General features: G+C 41.0%; 2 protein-coding genes across 3 annotated transcripts in view; one reads left to right on the top strand and one right to left on the bottom strand.

Moving 5' to 3' along the window:
• The window catches only part of ZNF106 (zinc finger protein 106), a 55,173-nt gene extending 48,110 nt beyond the window's left edge, over window positions 1–7,063 (bottom strand). The window contains exon 1 of the mRNA XM_068964638.1: window positions 6,954–7,063. The gene's annotated coding sequence lies outside the window, so the exon portion shown is untranslated. The remainder of the gene's footprint in view (window positions 1–6,953) is intronic.
• A 3,331-nt stretch (window positions 7,064–10,394) lies between these two features.
• Window positions 10,395–13,188, top strand: part of SNAP23 (synaptosome associated protein 23) — a 41,118-nt gene continuing 38,324 nt past the window's right edge. The window contains exon 1 of one of the 2 annotated variants that reach the window (XM_068963721.1): window positions 10,395–10,477. The gene's annotated coding sequence lies outside the window, so the exon portion shown is untranslated. Of the gene's footprint in view, window positions 10,478–10,721; window positions 10,734–13,188 lie in introns of those variants that run through there. The other variant, XM_068963722.1, reaches the window with a different exon arrangement.

Raw genomic sequence — 13,188 nt, 5'->3', positions numbered from 1 at the left:
TCCAGTTTATCGTATATCCATGTTGTTGTTGTTCAGCTACTAGGTCGTGTCCGACTCTTTGCAACCTCATGGACTGGAGCACACCAGGTTTTCTTGTCCTTCACTATCTCCCAGAGTTTGTTCAAACTCCACTCCACTGAGTTGGTGATGCCATCCAATCATCTCATCTTCTGTCACCCCCTTCTCCTTTTACCTTCAATCTTTCCCAGCATCAGGGTCTTTTTCAATGAGTTGGCTGTTCATATCAGGTGGCCACAATATTGAAACTTCAGCTTCAGCATTAGTCTTTCCAATGAATACTCAGGACTGATTTCCTTTAGGATTGGCTGGTTTGATTTCCTTGCAGTCCAAGGGACTCTCAAGAGTCTTCACCAACACCACACTTCAAAAGCATCAATTCTTTGGCCCTCAGCCTTCTTTATGGTCCAACTCACATCCACACATGACTACTGGAGAAACCATAGCTTTGACTACACAGACCTTTGTCAGGAAAGTAATGTCTCTGCTTTTTAATATGCTGTCTGGTGTCTGTCATAACTTTCCTTCCAAGGAGCAAGCATCTTTTAATTTCATGGCTGCAATCACCATCCGCAGTGATTTTGGAGCATCTGAAAATAAAATCTGTCACTGGTATCCATATATCCACCACACAGATTCTATGGTTACCATTTTACTGCACTTGCTTTATCGGCATCTATCCACCTATCTTTGAACACTTTATCATGAGGTATTATGATGTTAACATTTTTCCTGAACTTTGGGGGTCTATGTTCATAAGACAACTGTTGTTAATTTTCTTTTCAATCTGCAACATCTTTATCGAGTTTCAGCTTCATGAGTGTTTCTCTTTCGTCTATTTTCTGAGAGTTTATAAAAGATTGATGTTATTTCTTCTTTAAATACTTGATAACATTCACCAGTGAAATCACTGTGGGAATCTTATTTTTTTTAAAGTAACTCCATTTAATATAAACTAATTCAGATTTTATTTCAACTTGTGACAGTTTTAGCACATTGATACTTTCAAGAAACTGTCCATTTTTAGCTCAAATTTGTTCAAATAAAGTTGTTTGTAATATCCCCTTATTATCCTACAGGATCTGTAGTGATGCCTTTCATTCCTGATACTAGTAATAATCTGTCATCTGCTTTTTAGTATCAGTGTACCAAGGGGTTCATGAATATTGTTGATTTTTTTTCAATGAACCAACTTCTTGCTTTGTAATTCTGTCTATTGGTTGTTTTTCTATTTCATTATTTCTTCTATTGTCTTTATTATCTCCTTCCTTCTATCTACTTTGAGTTTAGCTTCTTGCTTCCTAAGGTAGAACTTTAGCTCCTTCATTACCTTTAAACTTTACTAAAGTAGGTGTTTAAGTTACAAGCTTCCGTCTAAGAACAGCATTACCTCTATCCTACAAAACATTTTTTAGCACTTTTAAATAAACTATTTATTTTAGGATAGCTTTAGATCTACAGAAATACTTTATTTCCATACTTTATTTCCTTTCTTTTCCCCTAGTATCCTTTTTTTTTCCTCCAGAATTTCACCGAGTATAACTTTTTTTTTTACTGGACTTATACAAGTACTTTCTTTAAATTTTTTCACATAATAACTGGTTAGCTATACATTCTTTCATTCTTTTAATGGTCTTGACATGAGAGATTATAATAGGCTTCCGTGTCAACCAGGATACGACATACATTTAATCATCATGTCTCCTTAGGCTCCTGGCTATGACAGTTATCCCACAAATTTAGGTGTTAAATTTCCATCATCTAGTTCAAAATATTCATTGATTTCTCTTATGATTTATTCCTTGATTCATTGATTTAGAAGTTTCACTGAGCTTACAAATATTTGCAGAATTTTGTTTTTTGTTTGACATCTTGATTTCTACATATTTTAACCCCGTTAGGATCAAAGAACATATTTTGTAGTATTTTGACCCTTTTAAATATATTAAGACTTGATGTGCAGGAAGCACCTGGTCTGTATCCACCGTTGGGGAAAAAAGTGTATTCTGTAGTTATCAGGTAGAAATCATCTGTAACGATTTTCTGCTTGTTCATAAATGTCTATCAATTGCTGAGAGAAGTGTTAAAATTACTGTGATTGTTGTCTCTTCCTTTAACTGTATCCATTTTTGCCTGTTATATTTTGAAGCTTTGATATTAGATGCATACATAGTTATGTCTGTCTTCCTGATGAACTGATCCTTTTATTATTATGAAATAACCCTCTTAATTCTGGCAATACACTTTATCTTGAAATCTACTTTATCTGATATGAAAACAGCCACTCCAGCTTTCTTATATTTACTGTTGGAAAGACCTATCTTTTGGCCTTTAGCCAATCTGTCTTTATGCACTGAAATCAGTGTTTATTCCACTGAAGTAAACAAAGTTATTCATATGGGTGGATTAGGACTAACATTATATTTTTAACCTCCTATTTTTTTGTTTGGCTATACCTGTTTCCATCTTCTTATGCATTATTCACTTCAACTTTTCTACTAGCTTTTTAGTAACACTTCTTTGCAATATTTTTTCCCATAGGGTTGCTCTAGGATATAGAGTATATATTCTTTTCATTTTTACCCTGAACCACTTTACATAATATGTAGAAACCTTGTAACAATACCTGTTCATTTACCCTTACTTTCCATTCTGTGATCTATGGTATATGTTTTATATCTATAACACATGATGAACTCCACAAGATGATTTTAAGTCATAGATAGTATTAAGGTATTAAAAGGAAAAAATAGTTTATATTTATCCAGATTTTTTTTTTTTTTTTACCATTTCTGATGCTCTTCATTCCCTGTACAAAGAATCAAGTTTCCATCTGGTATCATTTCCCTTCAGCCTGAAGAACTTCTTTTAGCAATTCTTGTAATGCAGATTTTCTAGAAACAAATTCTCTTGGTTTTATCTGACAATATTTTTATCTTGTTCTCATTTTTGAAGGCTATTCTACTTACTCTGGAATTATGGATTGTCAGATTTTTCTTTCAGCATTTTAAACATCCTCTATTCACTCTGCTCCATTTTAATTTTCTATGCTTCAGTTTCCATATTTATAGAATAAAAATAATATCAGTACCAATGTCAGAGGGCTGCTATGAGGAGTCCTCTATAAATTAGAAAATCCATATTGTTTTATACAAAGCAGGTACTAAGTCTTTGCTATATTTAGTTACTAGTATAATTATTTGCTTAACGAATGCCTCTTCCAATAGAGTGCAAGCTCCATGACAGCAAGCAGGAATGTCTGTCTGGTTCACCATTTTATCCCCATTACCTGGCACATCATCTGGTATAGAATAGGTATTTAATATCTGTTGAATGAACAAGCAGAAATCAGCAAAGATATTTGGACTAGATACATAATAAACACTGGAGTATAACCTTTAAGAGTACTGCAGAAATCAGCAATGATATTTCAACTAGAAACATAATAAAAACTGGAGTATAACCTTCAAGAGTATTACTGTTTTAGGTTATACTACTAAGATAGTTCTTTATATGAATGTCAGAATTTACCCTGATGACATATACACATGTAGAATATCCCTACTGGGATACTTAAGAAACTATTAAGTCACTGCCTCTGGGAAAAGGAACTGAGGACCTATAAACCCTTTTGTACTTTCCTCCCTATACACAAATTCAACCAACCACGATGGTACAATACTGTAGTATTTTTTAAAAAACTCTGCATATAAGTGGACCCACACAGTTCAAACCCATGTTGTTTAACGGTTAACTGTATTATCATTTTTTAAATAAAAACATTTTTTTAACTCATAGTATCAAGAAGTTTGACTTTTACATATTTTGAACTTTCAGAGTGGTTCTAATCTGGTTATCACACCACATAGATCAATTCCAATTTACTGATACTCCAAAAAGTGTAATTTCATTAGATACTGATTACCCATCTAAGAAGATACAAGGGGACAAATAGTATAACTACCAAGAGTAATAATTTTACATTCATATACTAGTTTATAGTTTACAAAATATGGTAGGAAACTGCATGACCTTGGAATTAAACAAAAACACCTAACGTATTTACCACCTTGAGTAAATTTTGATTTCTCCAAATTTCAATTCTTTGAGAACAATGCCATCTAGTTATCAGAGCTTCAGTCTTAAAAAAAAAAAAAAGAAAATTTCTTGCAGTGAGTTTTGTCTATTTAAAGGTAATTATTTGTGTTTTGAATAGTTAACACTATAGTTTTAAAGTTATAAAGGTACAAAAGGGATTACAGCTGGTTTTAAGGGGGTGAAATGCAGTTTTATAAAGAAGGACCCAGACTTAACTACCATAACCCACTAAGCAATCTCAGCATCACTACTGGGGGGGAAACTAGAGTACGCAGTCTGATCTTTGACATAGTCCCCAAAGTGTTTACCTAAACAAGTCAAGTATTACCTCTACCTTCAACTTTATAGCAACATGTTAAATGATACAAGAAAGCTGAGCACCAAAGAATTGATGCTTTTGAACTGTGGTGTTGGAGAAGACTCTTGAGAGTCCCTTGGACTGCAAGGAGATCCAACCAGTCCATTCTAAAGGAGATCAGTCGTGGGTGTTCTTTGGAAGGACTGATGCTAAAGCTGAAACTCCAGTACTTTGGCCACCTCATGCGAAGAGTTGACTCACTGGAAAAGACCCTGATGGTGTGAGGGACTGGGGGCAGGAGAAGGGGACGACAGAGGATGAGATGGCTGGATGGCATCACTGACTCGATGGACATGAGTTTGGGTAAACTCCAGGAATTGGTGATAGACAGGGAGGCCTGGCGTGCTGCAATTCATGGGGTCGCAAAGAATCGGACACGACTGAGCGACTGAACTGAACTGAAGAATCAGAGATCTGGATAACTGTATTACTCTCATTGAGTCATGAAGAAAAAAGAAGAGAAAAAAAGTAACTTCTAGATTTAAAAAGACTTCAAGAGATGTAACAAACTCAATGCATAGACGGATCAAAAACTGTAAGAACAAGAAAATGGGATAATTTGTGGAAATTTTTAAAAAGGATCACGTATAACATAAAACTGTTGTTCAGTGTGATTATTATACAGGGCTACATAGAAAAAATTTTCTTTTCATTAGAGACTCATATTAAAGTGTTTAGGGTGAAATATCAGGAATAAAAATAGCAAATAAAGCAAATTATTAAGGAATTTTTAAACCTGAGTGATCAATTTACAGGGGGTTCAAAATAGTATCTTCCCTGCTTTTCTGGATGCTTAAAAGTTTTCACAATAAAAAAATAAAACAAAAAAGCTTACAGAGAAAACTATTGCTCTCCCACTCCTGTTTCCTAGCCACCTCCACTTCATCAGTTTCTTATATATTCTAACAGATATTCTATGCATATCAGTTCAGTTCAGTTCAGCGGCTCAGTCATGTCCGACTCTTTGCGACCCCATGAATCACAGCACGCCAGGCCTCCGTGTCCATCAGCAACTCTCTCGGAGTTCACTCAGACTCACGTCCATCGAGTCAGTGATGCCATCCAGCCATCTCATCCTCTGTCGTCCCCTTCTCCTCCTGCTCCCAACCCCTCCCAGCATCAAAGTCTTTTCCAATGAGTCAACTCTTTGCATGAGATGGCCAAAGTACTGGAGTTTCAGCTTTAGCATCATTCCTTTCAAAGATATATACCTACAATAATCACCATTCACAGTTCTCCCTTTTTAAATATCTTCCTTTTAATCACAGCAATTGGTTTTGAACTAACCTGATCAGACTCTACACCTAACTCCTTCCAAGCCACTTTAAAACCATCTAGTATCTTTAATTAAGGCTATCATTTTCTAGACTAAATAGTTAACTCTAGAAACTGTAACTGTAGTATAGCTGCTTCTCAACGAAAGTGCTTAACAATATCTAACTTGATGTAACATGGGGAAAATTACCTTTCCATCTTATTTGAATTTCACCACTTCCCTAGCTAAGTTAGGCAAATTATCATCAAACTTTCAGCGACGTCACCTGAAATGTGCGCCAAAAAAAAAACTTCCATTATAATATCTCATTATTTTTTGTGACAGACCTGAGTGTCTGGCACATGTGTAGCAGGTGCTAGATAAATGCTAACTGAACCTAATTATTATCTTTTATTGTTTCACTAACTTGAGACCAGGGCTCAAAACAAATTTTAAGATTTTCCAAGGGGCTTAGAATAGTATTAGGCTCTTAGTAAGTGTTCAAAAGTTATTTTGCCTTGAGTAAATCTGATATAAAACATTATGGTGGATAAACACATTTGCTAGATTAAGAGAACTTTCCTTAACTACCATGCAGTTCCAAATTGTTAAAAGCCACGGAAATTAACTTCCAACAAGACGGCTTAATCTGATTCTCAAAGATGATTAAATTGAGCAGACTGAAGGGGGAGTGGTGTGCAAAGCATTTCCTCTCCATAATTATGCACTGAGATTCGGACTAAATGTTAAATTGACATATAGTAAGCTCTTCTTAATTAGTAGCTATTAAGACGCATCCCACCAGGAGAGAAGTCCAAAGGAGGAAAAAGAACAGAAGCTGTCTGTCACAAGAGGTTGAAAGGTGTCCGCGGCCTGAGGCCCGCAGGCCTTTAAGGGGTACCTGGGTCTATGGGCTCCCTGCTGCCCTCGGGGGAGAAAGTCAGCGACCTCCTCGAAAGGTCAAGCCTCTGGAGCCACGTTTCCCGCCGGAGCTGGGTGCAGAGCCGGAACGCCCCCGCGAGACACTGCATCCCGAGGCCAGAAGCACCGCCTGCCCGTAATCCCGCGCGACCCCTTCAAGAACGACGCGCAGCCCCCGCGCCGCAGCCCTCAGGCGCAGAGACTGGCCGCTTCCTGCACCCCCACAGCCTCCCTACAGTGGCAGACCACCAGGTCCCTGGGGTTCCGATACGCCTCGGCGCCGCCCGGCCCTTTGATACTCACACTCACAGCCGATCCCTCTTACTCCATCAGGCCGCCGAGGCGCCGGCGAGGGAGCCCATTGACGCCCCAGCCACCCCCCTCAGCTTTGGGTCCGGCGACCCGCTCCGGACCCGGTCCCCACCGGGAACCTCTGCCGCCACCGCCGCCAGAGCGCAGGCGCACAACGCTTCCGTCGCGCTCACTTCCCCCCACCCCCTCCCCCGCGGTCCGCCTTTCTCAACAACCTAGCTTTATTTGAACACACGAGAGTGAACAACGGACACAGAGGAACGAGACTTTACTTCAAAAGAATGGAAGATCACAAGGCAGCCCAGCTGGCAGACTTATCCCGCTGCACCGGACTCTGCTGTAACGCTGTAACCAGCCTCCCTCCTTTCTGTTCCATTCTTTTTGCCTTTTTTTAGGCTTCCCTCTTACTCCTACTCTCTTCCTAAGTCCTCACCGTTCCCCTAAGCAGTGGCAACTGTTGTGGCTAAATTTCCAATCACTCTTTCCTTGTAAAATTTACTGAAGCTTATTGACAGGTGCAAGAGCTTCAGAACAGACAGTCCCGAGTTCAAATCTTGACTTGCTGCTGCTGCTAAGTCGCTTCAGTCGTGTCCGACTCTGTGTGTCCCCATAGACGGCAGCCCACCAGGCGCCCCTGTCCCTGGGATTCTCCAGGCAAGAACACTGGAGTGGGTTGCCATTTCCTTCTCCAGTGCATGAAAAGTGAAAGTGAAGTCGCTCAGCCGCGTCCGACTTTTAGCGACCTCATGGACTGCAGCCCACCAGGCTCCTCGGTCCATGGGATTTTCCAGGCAAGAGTACTGGAGTGGGGTGCCATTGCCTTCAGTTCAGTTCAGTTCAGTTCAGTCGCTCAGTCGTGTGCGACTCTTTGCGACCCCATGAATTGCAGCACGCCAGGCCTCCCTGTCCATCACCAACTCCCCGAGTTCACTCAAACTAATGTCCTCGAGTCGGTGAAGCCATCCAGCCATCTCATCCTCTGTCGTCCCCTTCTCCTCCTGCCCCCAATCCCTCCCAGCATCAGAGTCTTTTCCAATGAGTCAACTCTTCACATGAGGTGGCCAAAGTACTGGAGTTTCAGCTTCAGCATCATTCCTTCCAAAGAACATCCAGGACTGATCTCCTTCAGAATGGGCTGGTTGGATCTCCTTGCAGTCCAAGGGACTCTCAAGAGTCTTCTCCAACACCACAGTTCAAAAGCATCAATTCTTTGGCGCTCAGCCTTCTTTACAGTCCAACTCTCACATCCATACATGAATACTGGAAAAACTATAGCCTTGACTAGACGGACCTTAGTTGGCAAAGTAATGTCTCTGCTTTTGAATATGCCATCTAGGTTGGTCATAACTTTCCTTCCAAGGAGTAAGCGTCTTAATTTCATGGGTGCAATCACCATCTGCAGTAATTTTGGAGCCCAAAAAAATAAAAAGTCTGACACTGTTTCCACTGTTTCTCCATCTATTTCCCATGAAGTGATGGGACCAGATGCCATGATCTTTGTTTTCTGAATGTTGAGCTTTAAGCCAACTTCTTTACTCTCCTCCCTCACTTTCATCAAGAGGCTTTTTAGTTCCTCTTCACTTTCTGCCATAAAAGTGGTGTCATCTGCATATCTGAGGTTATTGATATTTCTCCCGGCAATCTTGATTCCAGCTTGTGTTTCTTCCAGTCCAGCGTTTTTTATGATGTACTCTGCATAGAAGTTAAATAAGCAGGGTGACAATATACAGCCTTGACGTACTCCTTTTCCTATTTGGAACCAGTCTGTTGTTCCATGTCCAGTTCTAACTGTTGCTTCCTGGCCTGCACACAGATTTCTCAAGAGGCAGGTTAGGTGGTCCGGTATTCCCATCTAACTCCTCTCTATCAGTAGATGACTTTGTCTCCTACTTCACAGAGAAAATAAGAGGCCATCAGATGAGAACTTCTTTAACTTCCTGTTACTAAACATACAGATTTACAAATACTTCCTGTCATTAAAATTGAGGAGATATCTTCTCTATCTTGTTTCCAAGACCTTTCCTTCCCTCAGTACTTTGGACTGCCTCTACTCTTACCCACTCAAGATCTACTGACTAGTGCTTCTCTTTAAAACTATTTATTTTCTCAGTTGTATCTTACTTAGCAGGCTTAAGTTTTTCCTGTCTTAATTTTAATAGCAACCAAAAAAGCAGAAACAAAAAACTTGAACACTTGTCCTCTTTCCCCATTCCCTTCAAGACCATACTTTCCAAAAGCATTCTATAATGTGTCCTCATTTCTGCATCTCCTCTCTCCAAACTACTGCAATCTATCTTTAACTCTTGTCATTTCATCACATAGCTAAGATCACCAATGACCTCTGTGGTGGTATTTCTCAGATTTCATCTTCCTTGACTCCTTAGGAATAGACAACTCCTTTGAAACTCCTTTTATTTCCAGCACTGTGCTGTATTCTCAGGGGAGCCTGGAGCAATTTCCTGATCTACTTTTAAACCTTTCAATATTCTCAGTGATCATGGTAAACTGTAGGCTCACTTTCAAAAGTACAAGATTTTCCAAGATTTGGCCATTGCCAACTTTTAAGAACTCATTTCCCGCTTCACTGGAAGATATACGCGGAGCTTAGATGAACTACAAGGAAACTTCCAGAAGGCATTATGGTCTTGGACTCTCCGATGCCCGCAGTCTGGAGACCTCTATTTCCCACCCCACCCCCACCCCTACTTCCCACCCCACTCCCCCGCCCCCGTACCTCCGGTGCAACTCCTACTTATCCTTCATGACTTCAAAACTCACTTCCTCCGGGAACACTTTCAGATACCCTAAGAATAAAGCTCTTAGTCCCTTGTGCGCCAGTGGCGCCTCGGATGTTCTGTATGCCAAGCACTATATTCTGTCCACTATAATGTGTTTCCCACTTCCCTGGTGGCTCAGATGGTAAAGCGTCTGTCTACAATGCGGGAGACCCAGGTTCGATCCCTGGGTTGGGAAGATCCGCTGGAGAAGGAAATGGCAATCCACTCCAGTACCATTGCCTGGAAAATCCCATGGACAGAGGAGCCTGGTAGGCTACAGTCCATGGGGTCGCAAACAGTCGGACACGACTGAGCGACTTCATTCATTCATTCATTCATTCATAATATGTTTACAAATCTATCTCCCAGTCTAGACAGAGGTCAGGGAAGGCATTCTATTCGCCGCCTTTTCCTCAGCATTCATCCCGCACAAGGCCAGGCACATGGGTTGCCCTCAGTGAAAGTTTGTTGCCTGAACACTGCCCACCTTTGGGCGGTACTCGAATTATCCGGTAAACGGGTGAGTCCCAGGGCTCTCCGCCTGCGTGGCAAGGAGATTTAAAGCCCTCGCACGGTGATTGGCTCCAGCTACAGGGGTGTGTCCGGGCTCGCCGCGCCGGGGAAGTGCGCAGGCGCGCAGTGCTGGCGAGCGCAGGCGCAAGAAGGTCGCAGCTGGGAGTCCGGCCTGCGGGTGTCCGAGCTGTAGCGGCCGGAGAGGAGTGGCTGGAACTCGGCTTGGTGAGTCTCCAGGAGCAGGGATGAGTGAGCTGGCCGGGGAGAAGATTGGGATCATAATCTCAAGGAGAAAGAGTGTATCGTGACGGTTGAAAAGTTTGTGAGGTCGGGCTTAAGGGGAGGAGGTGGCGCTCTGACCGGGACTTGGCAGGTCCGGCCCTGATCGAGGACGCTAGACGCCGGGAGACTTATCAAGCGGCCAGAGGAGGAAGGGTGGAGGGTGGTGGTTCTCTGGACTCTTCCTAGAAACCTAGCAGAGGTAAACTCCCACTCTCTAACTTCCCACCCTCACGGTGTTGCTGCGGTCGGGATTAATAGACTGTATGGTGGCCGCAGTGATCAGAGAAACTCTGAACTAGTTGTTTGAAGGAGGGTACTGCGGTTCATAGCATTGGAGAGTCCATTCTGTCCAGGGAAGTCCAGTTTTACAACGCGGCTTTACTGAAGACACACGAAGGAAAGGGTCGGTAAAAGATCGAATTCCACAGGGTAAGCGGGGCGGGGGAAAGTCCCGGAAAGTGTTTCACATGGGACTTTTTCTCATCGTTAGTGACCACAATGCAAGGAAAGGCAGATGGGAGTTAGAGGAAACCGAAATTCGTCAAAGTTGGGAAAAGAAGATGAGAAAGGAGTATTAACTTACATCTCTCGGGGAAGGGTGAGAGCAGTTGGGAGAGGAGAGTATGGAAATTGGCAGCTTCTGACAGTGATCCCTCAGCACTGTGAAAATACTGTAGCGTCTTTGTAGCAGATCGGAGAAGACAATGGCACCCCACTCCAGTACTCTTGCCTGGAAAATCCCATGGGCGGAGGAGCCTGGTAGGCTGCAGTCCATGGGGTCACTAAGAGTTGGATACGACTGAGCGACTTCACTTAAACTTTTCACTTTCATGCACTGGAGAAGGAAATGGCAACCCACTCCAGTGTTCTTGCCTGGAGAATCCCAGGGACAGGGGAGCCTGGTGGGCTGCCGTCTATGGAGTCACACAGAGTCGGACACGACTGAAGTGACTTAGCAGCAGCAGCAGATATTTTAAGAATTGAGAGTGATATTACTCTATCTGCCGTGGTGCCCTTAAGATCGGTTTTCAGATGTCCCAGTGAGATACTGCAAGTATGGCTAGATAGAAATGGTTCTTCCACTTTCTTGTCTTGCATGGAAATTCTTGAGACATCATTAGCAAGAATACTTTGGCATCTCATCTTGAAACATTTCATAGCAAAATTTTTAAATATTACTGTTTCCGCTGCCAGCAAAGTTGATGCCAAGGCATGCAGTGATCACCTGTCATTCATTCCTTTGGAGAGAGGTAATGAGAAAAAACACATTCATGTAAATAATTAGGAGAAAAACCTTTTATATTACTCTGCTCCTTTGACAGGTCATGTGAAAGTAAATAAAATGATCATATAATTTAACCTACAACTTAAATGTTTATTAGTGTTGCTGGAGTTCTTTTTTTAGATGCTTATGGTATATGAATATGCACTAGAAAATTGCTTTTGTCTTAGTTCCAGAGTAGGAATGATTTATTTGTGCCATTATTTTTTTTTAACAATATTACACTCTTTCCTATAAACAGTAAAATTTCTGTATGCATCTTAGTGTTTGTCTCGTTTACTCTAAATCAACTTTAGTAACAAGCTCACTGAACTACAGGTCACACCTTTTCTAATCCTTGGGAACAATACCTTGAGTCAAGAAGAAAGCAAACAAATAGGCCCTGTTGCTCATGGGACAGTTATGGTACTTCACTTGCTTTGAACCATTTGTTTTTTGTTGTTATAGTCATTAAGTCATGTTGAACTCTTTGCGACCGCGTGGATTGTAACCTGCCAGGTTCCCCTGTTCATAGAATTTCCCAGGCAAAAATACTAGAGTGGTTGCCATTTTCTTCTCCAGGGGATCTTCTCAAGCTAGGGATCGAACTCACATCTCTTTTGTTTGCAGGCAGATTGTTTACCACTGAGCCACCAGGGAAGCCCGTGAACTATACTGCCATCATAAATTTTGCGTTTTAGAAGTTTTACTTCAAATTTTAATAGACTTTTAAAAAACATTATCCTGTTCCAAGGTGATAATCTGTGAAATCATGGTTTAGCTATATTTTATACCTTTTCTGGTACACATTATAATATGTAGCTATTAAGTACGTAAGTTTTGCTTATTTAACAAAATCATTTCTTTTCAGCTTTAGTGTATTTTTAAAAAAATGTTTTTTAATTGAAGGATAATTGCTTTTTACAGAATTTTGTGTTTTTCTGTCATTCATCAACAAGAATTAGCCATAGGTACACCCATATCCCCTGCCTCCCAAACCTCCCATCTCCCCCTTGGCAAAATCGTTTCTTGTTCTTGCTCTGCTCTTTGGAAAATGCAGCTTTGGGCCTAATCTACTCATTTTTAAAATAAAGTGGAAATTGAACTACCTAAACTCTAATGTTGATGGACTCCAAAATTCTCTTAGCCTTGTGATGGCATTCATTATTGTGACACAATTCTAACAAACTTATCTGGTGAAACCAGATAAAAGTAGAAAGCAAAAGGGAAAAAGAGGATTTTGCTCTTTGATGTTTTTGTGAAATCAGCTGAATTAAGGTACTTTGTTTCCCTCCTGTGGTTCCTATGTCTTAAACATTCTGAAATCTGTTTTTTTAACTCTTTGTACTTTGCATTCTATATATGTTAGCATTTATAATATATGACATTGCTT

This window comes from Capricornis sumatraensis, chromosome 2 (genome assembly GCF_032405125.1).
Source record: "Capricornis sumatraensis isolate serow.1 chromosome 2, serow.2, whole genome shotgun sequence".
NCBI classification, from domain to species: domain Eukaryota; kingdom Metazoa; phylum Chordata; class Mammalia; order Artiodactyla; family Bovidae; genus Capricornis; species Capricornis sumatraensis.
The sequence above is the reverse complement of the archived record's forward strand: the minus strand, read 5'-3'. Positions and strand labels throughout refer to the sequence as shown.